At 31.0% G+C, this 19,858-nt stretch overlaps 1 long non-coding RNA gene across 1 annotated transcript; it reads right to left on the reverse strand.

Annotated features, from left to right (window-relative positions):
* Positions 1-2,473: 2,473 nt before the first annotated feature.
* LOC143058476 (uncharacterized) lies at positions 2,474-14,576 on the reverse strand. Its single transcript, XR_012973079.1, has 5 exons — positions 14,272-14,576; positions 9,858-10,111; positions 8,780-8,997; positions 6,622-6,766; positions 2,474-5,388 (listed from the first exon to the last, which is right to left on the reverse strand). It is a non-coding gene; the product is annotated as an uncharacterized LOC143058476 (long non-coding RNA).
* Positions 14,577-19,858: the final 5,282 nt, after the last annotated feature.

A 19,858-nucleotide genomic window follows, 5' to 3' on the forward strand; every position in this document is an offset into this window, starting at 1 on the left:
ATTGTTTCTATCATACAGGGTTTCCCCTGGGTCAATTATTTTTTTCGCCAAATTTTTCGCAAAACAATACATTTTTCGTCACTTTAATATTTTTTTCGCCAAGTAACATAAAAATATATTTTGTTTACTACTTTCCTTCTTTCTACTCCATGACCCCCCCCCCCTTAAAAAAAGAAATATGAGTTTGCCCAATTGCTGTCTATGATTATTCTCTTAAACTTATTAACTTTAAAGGGGGAATCATCGTATTGTCATGCAACAAGTTTTCTAAAAGAGGGGTTCAAATTACTTTTTTTTATATGTCTGCTCTTTAGTAAGTACTAAGAAGTGGTTTTTACAACAAAACTTTTTTTTTATCACTTGAAATTGATCCCTCATTTAAGGGATAGTCATTACATTGAGAATTTACCTCTTTTATAGATTTCTTCATAACGATAGTTTTCGTTTACGCGCCATCGTAAATGAAAAAGTTCAGAGATCAAAAGTTTGCTTCAAACATGTGCGTGGCAAAGTGGTTAATAAATCCTGTATGTGACATGTGAGGGAAACCATTTTGTCAAACAATACTGTAACAATCAACCCCTTTATTAAGTGATGAAACTGGCGTAAGAAGAAGAGACAAAAAAATGCATAACAAAAAATAGAGACAAATTACATCGACTACCAAACATTGATCAACGATGTAAAATATTGTGAATATACAAATATTAGTTGTAACCTGATAAATAAAACATTATTTTCACAACACCAAATGAATATTAAGTAATGTGTTACAGTTGTTTGTTTTCATTGATCAATGGACATGATATTTTCTGTATGAAAATTATCATATCAAAGAAAAAATCAATTACTGTACATTCATTTATTTCTGTTGTTACTGTGAAAAAATTATACTTCGTTGAACGCTTGAATTTGCCATGAACATGGCTAACTTCCACTCACAAAATGTACGAAATTGGTATCCTACGAATAATAGTGATTCCTCAGCAATACGACGGGTGCCACATGTGTAGCAGAATCTGTTTACCCTTCCGGAGGACTGAAATCACCCCAGTTTTTTATGGGGTTCGTGTTGCTTAGTCTTAAGTTTTTAATTATGTGTTTTGTGTATTACTATTACTCTGTTTGTCTTTTTATGTGTTAGCCATAACGTTGTCAGTTTATTTTCGTTCGATGAGTTTGACTGTCCTTCTGGTATCTTTCGCCCCTCTTTTATATGGGTTTTCATTTGAAACGTATTATGGGGCTTGCTTAGTTCAAAACTTTATTTAATAGTCAACTTGTTTAGTGTTAGAAAGAAACTCAATAACAAAATATGAAATAAGTTAATACACCGACTGTCAATCAATTACATTTGAAAAAAAAATGCTATTGCCGACCTTACATTACAGGGAGTTTGTTTAAAAAGCCGTTCTATGATTTTTTTTTATAATATCCAAAACTAGAATTACTTTATCATTACACAGAATAATTATCACTGTTTTATTGATGCAATATCATTTTTTTATTTTTAGATCATTATGTCCATTAAGCCTTTTATTGAAATGACTGGAAGTGTAAACATAATTTGAAATTCAATTTCAGTATTGTATCTGTTAATAACCCGAAAATAATTTGATCAATAAGACAACTCACTTGTATTCCTTCTTTACCACTGAAATGTTACATATGAAAGTGGGGCGAAAGATACCAGAGGGATTTATCATTCGATACCCTGTATGATAACGGAACCCATTAACCTGGTTAATGACTTAAATACATAAATAATACCTGGTGTAAGGTGTTACACAAACACATATAAATAGATATGAAGAAAAATTTACATTATATCATAGTTGAATATTTTATCACAATAAAGATAGTGATAATATAAACTGACATTGAGAGTTGTTTCATTGGCACTCATACCACATCTTCCTATATCTGTTTAACATATCAAGGTTGGTTTTCTTTTCAGAACGTGGAAACTTTTATGTTTGAGTCAAAAGGCAAATAAACTCCGCTGTGAGAAACAAAAGATTTACAAATGTTTTAAGGATGTACCTTGGTGAAATTGAAAAAAATCAAGAATCTAAAACTGATAGTATAGGTCAAAAGAGCATTATTTAATGAACAAATAAGCTAAAACTATTGTTAAAGAGATCCTTTTAGAGACATTTAGTTTTTTAAATATAGTTAGAAACAACAACCAACAAACACTCCGTCGAACCTAGTAAGGGTCATATAATGACATTTTCACTAGTCTAGTAAATCATAAAAGCAACATATTTCTTAAATGCACCATTTTCTACATAAGGAAAGGCCAAGGCAGGAATATAACAGTTGTTTTCCATTCGATAGTTTGATTTTGTCATTTGATAAGGGACTTCCCAATTTGAATTTTCCTTGGAGCTTGGTATTGTTTTATTGTACTTTTGTTTTTATTTCAGTCAATCTCTAAAACATAATTCACGAACGAACAAAGACCTCAAATGTATATTTTAATCGAAAAAAAAACGTAAACCATATCACATACACTTTTCTACACATATTGAAAAAGAAATATTTACAATTATTTCCAATATCAAGTTTTGTAAAAGACGTTATTAACATTGAGTTTTTCGGACAACATCTCAGCAATTTCAAGATGACCATAACTCTTTGCTTTTACTAGAGGAGATTCGTTGTCCTTGTTACTGATCAATGGGTCGCAATTGTAATTCAATAATAATTTTGCAATTGCCATGTCTCCTCTACAAGATGCTATATAAAGTGGGGTTTCATTTTCATTGTTACTAATATTTACATCACAGTTATATTCTAATAATAAATTTGTAATTTCAACGCGACCGATTGTTGCCGCAATGATAAGCAGTGTTTGGTGTTCGTTGTTATACACATTTAGATCTCCTTTGTGAATTAACAACAATTTAACAATCTCCGTATGTCCCAGACGTGTCGCTATATGGAGTGGTGTTTCATTGTCAGTATTGCAAATATTAGGATTACAGTCGTGTTCTAACAATTTTTTAACAATATCAGTATGACCTCTACTTACGGCTACATAAAGGACGGATTCGTTTTCCTTATTTACAATGTTGATATCAATGTTCTTGTCCAATAATAAATTAACAATATCCACATGACCTTCATATGAAGCGATATACAAGGACGATATATTGTATTCATTTCCTGGGTCAACGTCTTGGTTCAAAAGTTCTTGAACTGTTCTTAAGTCACCACTTTTTGATGCTAAATATAGACGAATTGTGTTGAATTTATCTCGAATGTGAACATCTGAACTTAAATTTAACATCAAATCTATGATTTCCTGATAATTGTTTTCTACAGCGACAAACAGTGGTATTTTTGTGTCTCTGTTCGGTAAAGTACAATCAACCTTGTGCTTTAATAGTTCTTCAACTACACCTATACGGTTATTGCACACTGCCCTATCCATGGCAGTGTCTTCTTTCCAGGTACATCTCCTATTGTGATCAGCATTATGGTTTAATAGTAATTTTACTATGTCAGTATGACCTTCCGATGAAGCTTCATACAAAGGAGTAGTTTTAGACGCATCACAGGAAGTTCTATTAGGATCACCTCTGTACAATAAAAGCCATTTCACTATACTTGTATAACCTTTTCGAGATGAAACAATTAATGGACTAACCTTGTCCGAATCACAAATGACATTAGGGTCAGCTTTATATTCTAGCAATAACCTTACAATATCGAAGTATCCCTCCTTTGAAGCTATATAAAGTGATGTCACTTGGTATCGTCTGATGACATGATGAGGTATTTGAAACACACTGCCATCAAACAGTCCGTCTAAAGAACACTTTCTTTTACGTAAAGTTGCCCAATTAGGACTTTCAACTTCACCTCGGTCGGAATGGTGTCGTTTACTGTTATCATCAAAGTCATGCTGATATGTCAGTTTTACGTTGTTTTGTGGCTTTTCACATATCCAAGTTGAGATATTTGGATTGGCATTATTTTCTAAAAGTAATTTTACAATGTTGGTATATCCTTTATATGATGCTGTATACAGTGGTGTATCACCATTCCAGTTGGTAAGATTGTAATTGATGTCTTTTGTAAGCAACATGGGAACCAATTCACTATAACCTTGGTGTAGCATTGATAACAACAGTGAATATAGTTTTTGTTGTGGCAAATGAGTTAAAACTTTATTAAAGTCTACTTTCCCTTTTATGTATTCTACAAACTGTTTACGAACTAAGCTGCTGTTTAAGTTTCGATTTGAAAAGACCTTTTCGATAAAACCATTTTCAATATCTTTTAACAATCGGTCAAAATATTTTCTTTCGTTCTTTTCATCGACATGGATGACATCTTGTAATGATACATTTTCAATAGTTTTTGTCATAACTCTCAACAGAAAACGATCACGAATGATATCCGCATCAGCAATGTCAAGAATGAGGTCAAATTTTTTTTCACCGCAAAAAGCCACTAATATGTCAAATACTTTTTCATTGCCAATACGGTAGGTCTCTCCATGTTTCTGAACATACGTCTTTTTAAGATTGTGTATCTCGGACTTGAGAACTTGAATTGAAAACGATGATTGCAAATGTAGTTGATCAGAAATGTCCTCCAGAAAAATCTTTATTCCTGATAATTTAGTTAATTCCTTTTTATGGACACGATTGTTATATACAATGAATACTATTAATGTTGCAATTGTTTTCTGATCTTGAGCATTAAATAACCTTATTAATTCAGTTCGTATAACTTCATCCGGGTTTGAAAAAAACTTAACAATATCTAATGATTTTTGTTTTTGATATTGATTACAAAGAAGCGGGAAGAAAAAGTACTTTGTAATTAAATTTTCATTTGATGTTTTAAGCACTTGCAGATCATTGTGAGATAGAAATATATTTCCAATTAACATTCTCTCTTTTTCTGTTAAACATAGTTTCTCTGATATCATGTCACATTTCACTTCCAATAGAATTTCAATCCTTTTAAATAACCGATCTTGACTAATGTGAGTACGACATGATGCTATAATTTTTATGTCACTGCTTAAAACCATCGATAAAATATCGTTTGAGATGTCAATCCATCGATTTACCTTACAAATATCGATGCTATATGTTCCACATGCATCATCAATAACAAACACCTGTTTACAGTCCGGATTAAAATACTGTTTGATTTCTTCGGGATTACACACTGGAATTATATCGTATGCTTTGTCATGATGGAACTGTAAAGCAACATAATGAAGAGCAGAAGATTTCCCACAGCCAAATGTCCCGGTTACCAAGACGATATTGTTGCATGTCATCAAATGAATCAATTCTTTTATAGCTCGTGTTTCCACTATCTTTTCGCTTTCCCATTCTTGTATTTGAATCTCATGAAGTTCTGTTGGTTAAAAAGTGTTTGATTATTAAAAAGATTTAAGCAAGCATGCATACTGTCTAAAAGTATTTATTAATATGCTTCAAGCTTTCTTTAATTTGTTTATATACTAGTAATTAAAATTATAATCTCTTGTTGGTGGTCTACATAGTTCATCTATGATCATCTATATTTACCACCAGTCTGTCAGCTCTGTTGTTTGGAGTTCTAAACACATTCGTGGCATGATGTGTTCGGCTTTAATCTTACTTGACTAGAATTGCAAGTCGACCTGATAAACTAAAAGTACCTAAAAATGCTGTTGACCACCAGAACTCCACCATTCAATAATGATATAGGTGGTCGAGTGGTCTAGCGCGTCGGATACAGTGCAGACGATTTGGTGTCATGATATCTCAGTAGTATGAGTTCGAATCCCGGCGAGTGAAAAACAAAAAATTGCGAAAGCAAATTTTACAGATCTAACATTGTTGGGCTGATATTTGAACGAGTTGTATATATATATTTTCATTTGTCCCGAGGAAAGTTTTTATAGACTTCAGTGGATGTTATCTTTTATAGAGTGATAAGAAAGGATCTGAGTGAATACAATTGTATACTTTTTTTAATCTGTTTTAATGGTAATTTGAGCCAGATATTAAAGGGCCAATGATAATTTATCGATTATCAAAATCTGAAATTATTTGTTATGTAAGTAAAGTGTTGAATAGTTGTCTTAGTGGCTTCAATTCAAACCACATCACCTTAAATTTTAAAAATAAGAGTGTTGCGGATACGACATGTATGCACGGAGTAAACAGGGTGCATCGACAGAGTGAGAATCTCCTGCAAGGCATTTATTATCCACCATGTATGCGAATCAAGGCTTAGACAAATCATGAACACAAAACGAATGTATATAATCGTTTAATTCACATATAAGACTGTATTTACGTGTTTAACATGTTTTACATCAAAGATATGCCACATGTTAGTTGAAAAAAATTCATGTGTCCAAATCGGGGTGAATTTAATTTATTCGACAAATTTCGATTGAAAGTCAGCGATAAAATGTCTGCGTTGCAGAATAGTGGCATTATTAATACATTACTTACATTAAAAAAACGAACGCCGGGGGATCCGAACCAAACATTTTGATAAGATAATTATGATATCAAAATATGAAAACAGAGATATAAACTTATTCAGTTCATATTTTGTTCCTGTTCAACTGAAATACGAAGAAAACATGCTTACTTTGTACACCTTTTGTGATAGAGTCGTTAGTCTTTGCAATGTTCCTGATCTCAATTGGTATTTCTTTATCATTCTGATCCAGTTTGGCATATTTTAGGTCATTGCAAGTCTGTTTAAACCGATCCATACTTAGTCTTCGAATTGCCTGTAAAAATCATTCAATAAACTAATACATTTCATTTGACATTGCAACATTTTTTTTCCATTGAATATTGCAGTAAATATTCTTGATATTAACTTGATTATCTCTCATGTAATCAGCTCAGTAGTCTATCTACAATACAGATGCGAGTAAAAATACATTTTTTTTTGTAAAATCTCCTGCTGATTAATCATAAAATATATGGAAGGTTAACATTAAAAGGTGTTTGGCTATTCTTGTTATGCCTGATCATATAGCTCTTACCGTTTAAGTCATGTTAACGAGCACTCGGATATAGGTCGGTAGTTCTGAATATTGAATATTAAAATGATACTCGAATAAGACAAATCGGAAAAAGAAATAACATTGCAAGATATATCGTTCGAGTATTTATTTTTTTCTCACTTTTTTAAGGAATGTTATAACTTATTATTTAGAAAACAAGGAGTATAAAGTGTTAATTCAATCACAATGATACTTCGTTTACAAAATTGGATACACTTAAGAATTTACCCTTAACAATTGAGATAATTGTTTTAAAATCCTATACATTAGATTTATAAAGTATTCTATTCTATTCTATTCTATTCTATTCTATTCTATTTTATAGATGATTTCACTTTACCCTTTTTACACAACAAACATAAAACTCATTTGTAATTCTAATCGCTTTATTTGACCGTATTTGTCCTAATAGAACCGAAATAGCTCATGGAAGCGACAGATTGTTGGAAATTTACACATGGCCTAGGCCATGTTCAAATTTCAAACAATCTATGGCTTCCATGAATTATTTCTTAATTGAGAAGGATCTGTATATGACAAATTTACAATGAATTTTGTAAGCTTGTTTGTTGTACTTGATTATGACCTGCACGATCTGTGAGTTTTCATAATACATGGATCGATACCACAATAATGTGCGATCATTAACAGCCTAGTTGTCAGTATTCATTTGCTGACCTAAAGACACACATTGATATGTGAAAAGAAAACCTCGATAATCGTTAAAATCCTTATGTTTTTATATACCAAGTTTGGAATATTTTGTTTGCAATCCTTTTAACTTTCTAAACTATTATGCCTTATAACTGTTCTGATTCAAAAACTTGCTTGTGTGTACGAAACCTTCGTCTGTCCGATTTGATTAATCATTATGTTTATGTCCATCATGAAATGTAGAATGTATCTTTCTTATATTCTCTGTTAAATTTTCAAGTGTTTGTGTTACAAGTACATATACGTGGTTATGTGCACATGTTTTGTCGCGCAAATTTCTATGCTACAGTTCTAATTCTGTCATCGATCGTCGATTAAAAAGATCAATTTATTAAAGAAATTTTTTGTAGTTTTCAATCCTTGTATTGTTTCTGTTATTGTGGTTTTCCTTCTAGAAGTTTCTTTTTTGGGGGTTCTGGAGTTTTCTTTGGGTTTTTTTGTGGTCCTTGAACTGTTTTTTTTTTAGGCTCAAGGGTTGGTTACCTTTCTTCTTTCTTCTTGTTCTTATTATTTGACGTTATTTTTCAGTAACCCCATCACATTATGTATGTGCCTGTCCTAATTAAGTCATGTGCCTGTAATACAGTGGTTGTCGTTTGTTGCTATGTAACATTATTGTTTTCGTTTATCATTTTTTTACATAAGTTAAGACGTTACTTTTCTCGTTTTACATTTTGGTGCCTTTTAAATATGACTACTGTGAATTTGTATGGAGGTATTAATTTCAACCATAGTTTGTATTACTGTGGATTCATTATTTTTCGTTGGATACTAATTTTCGTGGATTTCGTGGGTACAGTGGAACCACGAATTTAAATATTCAACGAATCTCAAATTTTCTATAGGTTTTGCATACAGAGATTGACAAAACCACGAAATCAAATATCCACAAAAATGCAAGTTTTCCTCAATCCACGAAAATTGATACCCACGAAAATAAATTAATCCACAGTAGTACATGAAACATGGTCCATTTGAGTGATCGTTTAGTATTTCAGTCCTCATAACATAACATACCTCCGAAATATCTGTCCACCATTGATGGAAATCTGTTTCTGATAAGGTACCAGTGTCACTGTGCGAAATTTTGTTCCTATAATATTTTAATCTTGAGAGATCTGCACCTTCACTTATGTCTGTCGTCAGAGGTAGAATATCCCCTACTGGTATAGGTGTCAGATGTCTTATCAGACTTATCATTAATGTTAGGTCAAAGGTTGAAGATGAAGTTGTTCCTTAAAGAAAGAAAACAAAAAGTTCTGTGTGTTCGCTGATCCCGTCAGTATCTTTCTCATAGAAAATGAAAACACAAACAGCTATTCAATGTACTAAAATAAAACGAGTATCTCCTCGTATCATTTTTAGCTTCTTTAACCATTTCGATTGCATTAAAAATGTTTAACACGATATAGAAGCCCCAAACACCTTCAAAAGACTTAACAGATGTACATTGACTGCAAGCCAAGTATACAATCAACTCAAACTTTACCGCGCTAATAGTGTTTTAAGTCGGTGATCGAGATGATGTTATTGATGTCTACTCTTTTACAGTAATAAAAATTATCAACCAAAGAATTGCAAAAAAGTACATTATTTGATTACACGGTAATAAGAACAAGAGTAAAGCATGTTTTCTGTGCAAAATCACTTTTACTACTAGAACGATAAATTCAAAGTCAAGATATCAGCCTTCTATAGACAAAATGTCTAGAGTAAATTGTTTCCATAAATTATGCCTGTACCAAGTCAGGAACATGACAGTTCTTGTCCATTCGTTTTTTATGTGTTTTGTCATTTGATTTTGCTATGTGATTATGGACTTTCCGATTGAATTTTCCTCTGAGTTCAGTATTTTTGTGATTTTACTTTTTGCGGATACTTTAAGTACAATTTATGTACTTCATTTTTATGTTGATCATGTAAAATTATGATTGTTTTCTATCTATCTATAATACAGTTTTAGACGATAAAATATGTACAAACATTTGAGTGATATTTTGACTTGTAAAAATATTAATATAACATTAACACAATATCGTTCTGCATATCTTTGTAATACATGTAATGCAACAGAAACCAAATATCTTATACATACCTAATTTAGGAAACATTAAGTCCCATTGTATTTGGGTTAAGATATTTCGCTTTTTTAAAGACTCCAACATCTTAAATCTTTCCTGATATAGTATTTTCTGCAGTACGTCTGGGTGAAATTCTTTGTCAAATTTAACTCTGACCGCAGATGGGGCAATCGTGATAAGCAAGTTTGCTATTCGTAGAAAATGTGTTTCTTCATATGAAATTGATTTATTCGTTTCTTGTGACTGTTTTGTCGATTCTGCCATTATTCTGGAAAATTAAACAACATTTTCCTCAAAGATATATGTTACTTTTATTAAGAATACTGTTATAATTTGTGCTTTTTAACTAAATTGCATAGTGGTACAGTAAATATGAACATTGAAACAAGCAGGTATACTGACATGGCTAGATAATTACGTTTATGCAAATGTTGTAATATGCAGTGTGTTGAAAACGAATACCACTTTTTATTAGTATGCCTTACCAAAAGATCAATTAGACCTAAATATTTGCCAAAATCCTATTGTTCTTTGCCTAACAGTACTAAATTACAGTATTTATTTAGATTAACGTCTGTTTTACATATTAAGAAGCTGTGTAACTACATAAAATCTGCGTGGTCAATCAGATCACATATTGCTACTTTATGTTATTTTTTTTCTTATAATGCTTTTTTAATGTATAAGTCTCTGCTATTTGTCATGTTGCAAATATGTTGTCGTTTCTATATCATATATGTGCTTTTTGCAATAAAGTATTCATAACTTCATGTTGGATAAAATATTATTGGGATGCAATCTGCATATGTATATGAATCAGTGAAGTCATATAATCCGAGACTAACAACTTATACTATGAGAATTGACAATACTACTTTTATTTAGATAGTTTCATTATTTAAGGAATGACTGTTATATCTGTTTATGAAGGAATAACATCAAAAATGTGGTGCACACTGAATAACCCGCTTAGTGGGCTATTTTAAAGTGTGCACCACATTTGTGATGTTATTTTGAATAGACAAAAAATATATTACAGTCATGTTTGATAATTTAATTCAAAATTCCATTTTAAACTGGAGTAAACCATGAAAAGACGTCATGTCTATGAGCTAAGAAACAAAACAATCCCAGCCAATCAGAAGAAGCGTTACATCCAAAAATACAATTATAGAAAAATAGAAAAAAGAAAAGATACTTTTAATAGTGCTAGCATTTATGAAAATTGATGAACTTTATTGTTCAAAGTAATAAAGAATTGAATATACTTTCTCAAATCATATTGATGATACAGTATGATTATTTTGTCCAAATATTATTCAAAGCATTAAAAAATATGATTTACGTTATTCTAGTAATAAGTGTACAGGTAAAAACTGTTCACTAAATTTTGTAAGTTCTTCACTATTGATAAATGACTGATCGGCAGGTGTAATTGTGTCTCAGTATTGTGAACAGGAATATTTGAAGATTGAAGGTTTGTATATTTTGTAAATATTTGTAATGATTTTGAATAATACTATTTATAATAAGAATGTGTCCTAAGTACACGGATGTCCCATCCGCACTATCATTGTCTATCATATCATTTGGAACATGTGTACTAAGTTTCAAGTTGATTGGACTTCAACTTCATCAAAAACTACTTCGACCAAAAATTTTAACCTGAAGCGGGACAGACGAACGGACGGACGACCGAACAAACGAACGGGCGGACGGACGAACGAACGCATAGACTAGAAAACATAATAAACATAAATAGGGCATTACACAGTTTTTAATAAAATACAAAAAGAACAACAAAAAAAATATATGTACATGTAAATACATTCTATATTTTTATCCGAAGTTTTGCAAATGCAAATTTTATTTGAAAATTGTGTGTCATCATTTCAAATTGAAGTACCTATAGTGTTATTGTGCCAAATGATAGGCATAATCGAGAAATAATTATGCAATGAAAGATGTGTTTTATATTTTAATTATAAAAGGTTCTGATAAAGTTCGTATACACCTTATCGCTAATCCCGGCTGACCCGGCGGTAGATCTATCTGTTTTTCCTACTTGAGGCTGATATTTTGCTGTGAAAGTGTCAGCCATTTCCTTATTTAGGGTCTGTGTATTGAATTGTAATTGTGTGCACTTGGTTGATTTATGCTTATTTTAGTTTATTTTCGATATTTCTAATTGAAACATTATTGATGATCCATGAATTAACAAATGTTGATTACTTTGAGAACTTTCTATTATTTCATACTTTGATTTAGAAAAGTTAATAATTGTGTGCAATATTCAGGAAGGGAAATAATCATGTTCTTGTAGCTTTTATATAGCTTTGTACAGGTTGTGAACAACCCTCTATAGGATGTTTTTTACCTTTATAGAGGGTTAAAATTATCCCTATATAGAGAGGTATTTTTATTTAATTTAGACTGGATTTAAGGCAAAATAGGACATATTGGCATTCTCTCCTTATCATGACAGTAACTTGCAAATCTTGATGCACCAATTGATGTGCTTAGTTTAATATGCACATAGTATATATAGATATAGGAAGATGTGGTATGAGTGCCAATGAGACAACTCTCCATCCGAATAACAATTTATAAAAAGTAAACATGTCTACTAAGTTTACTGTTAAACTGACTGAAAATACAATCTATTGTTTATCATGATTGAAAGTTGTGATAATCAGGTAAATTCTACTCCAGTGGCGGATCCAGGGGGGGGTCCGGGGGTTGGAACCCCCCTTTTTTGGACGATTAATGCATTTGAATGGGAGCATATAATTGGAACCCCCCTCTTTTTACTCTGGGTTGGGAACCCCTCTTTTTAAAATGGCTGGATCCGCCCCTGTACTCAGTTCTGCCTCACTAAACAGAATTGCTATTGTAAGATTTAACATAATATTTAAAGGTCAACTGTCCCTTTTGTTGTTGATCAGGAGTTCAGATAAGTATACAATAGATTGCAAGTTCTGTCACTTTTGCAGAAAACTGGGCATCCCATTTTTTAGTAAAGTGTAATCAGTGATGCATAGATATATATATTATATATATATATAATGCTATAGATTTCGCCAGTATAAATAGAAAATGCCAATCTGCCCTATTTTGCTTTGAATCCAGTCTAAATAAAATTACCCCTCACTATATATAGAAAGGTTAACCCTCTTTAAAGGTATAAACACATTATAGAAGGTTTGTTCCCAACCTATTGTATGACTAAATGTTTCTGATGCATTCAATTGATATTTATTTATTTAACAATGTAAACACGTATTTGTCTTTATGTGCTAATAAGTAGAGTGCATTACTGCAATGTTTGTGGAAATGTACGTAATAACATTAATGTACATAATGTTCGTTGTTATCGACTTAAAGTTGATGTGTTTCCCTCGGTTCTAATTTGTTACACGGATTTGTTTTCTCTCAATCGATTAAGGACTTTTGCACAGTGGTATACTCAAGTTGCCTTTATTTAATGTGGAAAAGACTTTATATATAAGCTTTGCCTGTTGTTGAATTCTTTTCATTTATTTTTATTGAATGTCAACATTAAAAGAAATAATTACAAAAGACAGAAAAATGTACGTTTTTAGATTTCATGTTAACTGTTCGGATGTTTGTTTGAATATTTTTTACAACATATAAAGTGAAAAACATTCAATCTGATATTACAAAGTCCATACGTGAAGGATTTTGTTATTTGCGGTAAAAAAAAAATAATTTCACTATGACGTGTAGAAAATATTAATTTAAAATATTTTGATTGTATTAACTTGCGGGATTTTGAAATAAAAATGTATTATGGACGGATGCACGTCATTATATTCCCTCTGACAGCCTCTGACATTCTTTAAGTGTTCTGTACAGCTTACGACACGTCACATGTTATTCTTGATGTTGTTAAATTATAATATTAAAGAATAGTTATCTATTTCTGGTGTAAGGTTAAACAATTTCAGTGGTTTTTATAGATATTGACTAATGTTTCCTCAGTTAAAAAGATAGATATATGAATATTATATTGTTTGTAATCAAGAAATATGAATATAGTTGTTATTTAGTAATTTGTACGATAATTAAGTTTAAAAAAATTAAAAATCAGTACATTCGAGCTCAGATTTAGTTCATTATCCGACTTTAAACGGTTTGTAGTGTTGAAACATTCTGTGTAAAGTTATGCATGATCAAGGTCTGAATTGGGTTTACAGAATAGAGAAAAACGATGAAAAAAGTGAATGAAGAAATGCTAAAAAAAAAAGGATAGACCACAACAGTTAAAATTAGGAAAATATACATAAATGGTCTATATGTATAAACAATTTAAGAATATAGTTCAAAATGAATATACCACCTCTCCGTTATGTTGAGCATCGTGTAACATGTTAAATCATATCTACTGTACATGTTACGATCACTCACCTATTTTACTTTTGTATGTGTGATTTATGTTGTTTGTCGATAGGTATATAGCACACAGTTGCTAATTTGAAAATATCCTTCTCCTCTAAATGTCTAACTCTTGCTGTACTCAAAAGTACTACAGTACATAAAAAACTGACCAAAAATACATCACTTCCTGTTTCTTCCTTGTGGCATTAGTATTTGTTGCAAACACGCTATGAAAATGTTTGAAGTAGTCATCAAAACAAGTATTCTGTAGAAGTATTGTAAGTAAGTTCTTCATATTTCCACCATTTTAAATTTGTTTCTTTATGTACCATGTGCTTATCAATCAAGTATGAACAGCCCCATCTAGCGTATCTTTAGGATCGGCATCTATTTTTATCTCGGGTTTATTTTTCAAAGTGTGTGAAAGTGATGTCTATAAATAGTATTTAATTTATATTTAATCGATCTTATTTGTATGATACAACCAATCACCCAAAATAAAACGTAAACATGAATAAACCAGAAAATGTCAATGACGTTATTGATATAGATTTAGAAAAAATGAAGAATACTTATCCAATCAACGAAACTTTTAAATCAAAACAGAAAACTACTTCAGGAAAAGTAATCCCATTTGAAGAAATTGATTTAGATTTATACAAACTCAATGCAAACTGTGCCTGTTTCATCACATCCAACAGTAGAATTCATGCAGGGATTACAGCCATTGCAGAAGTTATTTATATAAAAGAAGGCAAAGGGAACAAAAATGTGGTTTGGACAGACAAAACTGATAGTAACAATAAAATAGTTCAAACAGAGTTTGTCATTTCTGACAGTAATACCCTTGAATCAAAAGTAGCTGACTCAGATGATTTCTTGTACAAGGTTATAATATATTTGACAACAGGAAAAATTCTAACCCAAGGCAAATTATGGGAATCATTTTGTAAACATCAATTTGAGAAATGCAAATTACTTGTCAACGCACTACTTAACTCAGATACTTGTGTTTCTCACAAGACTGAACAGTTTGATATGAAATCTTCAACATCAATTGCTGGACATACAGATAGTGTTACTTCAGAAGCACAATCTGGAGACTTAACAGAAGAAACTACACCAAAATGTATCAATAATGACATAGATAATTCAAACCTACAAACACAAGATCAACTTTTTGTAAACACAACTAATTCCATAACCAGTGCAGATGTACAAAAACAATTTGATATCCCCAATAAAGCTGTGAAAGTTAATTCACAACGTTTGGAAAAAGAACCAGAAAAGATTCATGAATCTGAGAAAATGAATGAACAAACCCTTACTGTCATCCAGAATAGAATTGATATCATCGAGGAGTCACTGGTTAAAGTTTCAAAATCTCTGGCTAACCTGCTGACTTTACAAAGTGACTCGAAAACTAACATACTCAGTGAACTACAAAACATGAGCAAGTCTATAAAGTGTACCCACATTCCTCCTGATACAAAAATCTATGAATCACAACTAAAAGAAAAAAATTCAACAATAGAGAAACTTAAAAAAGATAACGAGCTCCTAAGATTGAATAAAGAAAAAGATTTGAATAACGTAAAAAGGATTTGGAGAAAAAAACTTAGAACTTCAAAACCAACTTGCACAAGTTAGAAAGTCAAAAACAGAGTCTGATTTGGACAATGAAAAGCTAGTTTTTATTATAGATAACACAAAAAAAGATGCGGAAAAAGTCAGGTGTAATGCCAAAGAAAGAATTGAAGAAAAAGATGCAGTCATCAAGGACTTACAAGATAGAATACAGTCCTTTTTATATGACTGTGAAGGTAACCCCATTCATCCATGGATTAAAAAACAAAACGCAAGGCAAAATCAACAAAGTGAAACAACAAGAAATGCAGTAAATCAACAAAACAATACAAATGTTTCAAATATTCTACTGCGAGAGAGTACACAAAATCTTATTAGTCCTACAGAAAAAGTTGCTCAACCTCACTCAAACTCTCACATGGCAAATAAGAAAACTAATGACATCATCATTGAACCAATCAACACAGATGTCATCTTCATGCATGACTCTATTTGTCGTTTTGTGGATATTGATAGGCTTCTTTTAAGATCAGGAAAAGAAGGTATGAGATTTACAACCTACACAATTGGAGATGCTTTAGGGCAAGTAGACATGGTCTCTTGTGCAGAGACAATCATTATACATGTAGAAATCAATAACCTGAAAAATGAATCAGCAGAAGAAGCATTTTGTAAATATACTGATTTAATAGAAAAGGCCTTAGAAAAATCAGAATTAGTAGTTATTTCACTGGTGTTGCCTTCACAAATAGAAAGGCTTAACGTAAAAATGCGAGAGTTTAATGAGAGAATTTTGTACAAATATGACACCGCTGATAAGATAAAAGTTTGTAGAAATAGCAACTTCATTTCAAACGGTAATGTGGTGAAAAAGTTCTATTGGGATTCATTTAGACTCAATAAATTTGAAGGAGTTCGTGTTTTAATGGGAACATAAGAAACACTTTATTCCCACGAACCAGGAACCAGGTTCCACATTCACAAAACAATCTATATGTGAACTCATACAGAGAATCTCAAAAAGACACAATCAGCAGTAGAAATGATTACAAGTATCCGTACAATACACCTAATAGAAAGAGCAGTAATCGAAGTGATCAAGGACGAAACTCTGAGACTCCAGCAGGAAACACCTATCAAGGGCCACCCAACACGTACTATGACAGAAAGTTAGCGGATAGTATTGCATCAGCAGTAGCCTGTGTTTTCCACCAGTATCATGAATTTGGATCTTAGAAAAAGAAAAAAAAAACATAACGTACAAAATGTAGACTATAACAGAATTTATTACTTGTTTTCCTAATTAAAATATGTATTTTGGTATATATATATATTAAGAATTCATTATTGGTTCTAATTATTATTATTATTTTTATAAGATTCTGCAGAAGTTATATTTCTCAGTATTTACTATTAGTACTATGTAGATTAGGGATAAATTTAGCCAAGGATGGCAAAAGACAGTTTTGTAATACTTACACTTTATCATAGTTTTAAAAATACATGTATTTAAAGTAACTGTCTAGCTTGTATGCTAGTAGAGGGCAAGCACTTTTATTTAATTTCACATATTATAGTCAAAGCTGGATAAAAGGCAAATAATTTAAGCAAGTAAGGTTTTCTTGAAAATAATTAAACAGTGATAGTAATTTTCTATTTTATTTTTCACTTTAATTTCTCTCTCTATCTGTTTTACAGTTCACCGACCCCTATGCATTTTGAATGGTTAATTCAAATTTAGATTTTGATCATGTGTATAAAAGTTTTAAAGCAATTATCTATCAGCTCTTGGAATGTTAATGGATTATTTAAAAGAATAAGTGGTAACAGAGTTTGTAAACTAGATGATGATAATATTTGTCAAATTATGACTGCAGACATTGTTGGTCTTTCAGAAACGCATATCCCCACCAATGAGATTTTAAACTATGATGGTTATAAATGTTTTGTAAACTGTAGATCATCTGATTCAAATAAAGTTAGAGGTGGTTTAGCTACATTTTTTAAGAAGGAAATATTATCAGGTGTAAAGTTGATGGATAAAACAATGGATGATATAATGTGGTTTAAACTAGACAAGACATTTTTCAGTTTTGATAGAAATGTATTTTTATGTTTTTTATATATTCCTCCTTCAAACTCATCTTACACATTAAGATCAAATTTTGATAAACAAATTTTTGAGAAACTTGAAGCAGATATTGCGAAATATAGTATATCAGGGGATGTAATCCTTATGGGAGATCTAAATGCACATATAAACTGTAAAGAGTTAGATTTCATAACAAATGAAGTAGATGACAGTTTGGACAACTTTCTTCCTACTAATTATGTTGCAGATAGTGTATGCAAATTTAGAAATACTCAAGTACACCAAAAAACTAATAACTATGGAAAATTAATACTCGACTTATGCACAGAATCTCAATTAAGAATCCTTAATGGAAGAACTCTCGGTGATTCAAAAGGTAAAATCACTTTCTATAATCATAATGGTGTGTCAATTGATGACTATTGTTTATGTTCATCTGAATTTTTACCAAATATTGTCAATTTTAGTGTAGGACAATTTGAACCAACAATATCTGATCACTGTCCAATTTCAATAACTATACATTCTTAATTAGTAAATAAGTCATGTGATAATTATGTTAAGCCAACTCTTAGAAGAGTTAAATGGACTACTAAACGAGAAGAAATTTTTAAGTCCAATATGTTGAAAGTGAACTTTGGAACTATTAATTCTGATGTAGATAATTTAACCCAAAAAATAGAGGCGAATAATACATGTAATTCCAATGTAACTCAAAGTGTTAATGATACAGTCTCTAGTATATCATCAATATTATACAATGCTGCTTTTTTAAGTAATACTAATAAGACCCCTGGTAAAACCAAGAGAAGTAAACGAAGAAAAATAAAAAAGCCATATTATGATAATGAATGTGAATCTAAATATAGGTCCCTAAAGAGTCTGACTAGAAAATTATGTACTGAGCCCTGGAATGACAGTCTTAGACACAAAGTATTATATAATAAAAAGGAACTGAATAAACTTATAAGGAAAAATATAGACAATTTAGACATAAAATGATAAAACAGATTATAGATTCAAATAATAGCTGTCCAAATGATTTTTGGAAAACAATTAAGAAACTAAAAAAGGAGAACTTCAAGGATCCTAGTTCTAACATACAACTTAAAGAATGGTTTAAATATTTTAATAAATTAATGAATACTGATTATGATAAAAATGTTTGTAATGATAAGAAAGAGTATACTACTTTTAAAGATTGTAACACATGTACTAAGATGTTAAACAGTTCTATTACAACTGAGGAGGTGGTTATTGCAGCAAAATCTTTAAAGAATAATAAAGCAAGTGGTTCAGATTGTATTACAAATGAAATGTTACAAATATCTTGTTATATGAATATTGATGTTTATGTAAAATTGTTTAATCTTATACTTAAGTCTGGTATCTACCCAACATTATGGAGAAAAAAATTTATTAAGCCCATTTTCAAGGGTGGGTGTTTTAATGATCCATCTAATTACCGAGGTATAGCCCTTTCAAGTTGTTTAGGAAATTTTTTTCTAAAAGTTTTATATAACAGATTAGAAAAGTATCTTGAAGGAAATGAACTTATTTGTCGTGAGCAAATCGGATTCAGAAAGGGAAGTCGAACAAGTGATCATATTTTAACTCTAAAAACTATAATTGATAAAGCATTTAAATCATCAAAAAAGATATATGCCTGTTTCATTGATTTCAGGAAGGCGTTTGATACTATTAACAGAGATGCCCTCTTTTACAAATTGTCTTATTACAACATAGATGGTCCCTTTTTTAGTATAATGAAAGATATCTATAAAGAGGTTTTGTACTCCGTAAAGATCTCGGAAGGTATCACTGATTTTTTTAATTCCTCAGTTGGGGTAAAACAAGGGTGTATTTTAAGCCCTACATTATTTTCTTTATATATTAATGATTTACCATCTATTTTTGACTCAACATGTGAACCACCCA

Source organism: Mytilus galloprovincialis, chromosome 14 (assembly GCF_965363235.1).
Source record: "Mytilus galloprovincialis chromosome 14, xbMytGall1.hap1.1, whole genome shotgun sequence".
NCBI lineage: Eukaryota > Metazoa > Mollusca > Bivalvia > Mytilida > Mytilidae > Mytilus > Mytilus galloprovincialis.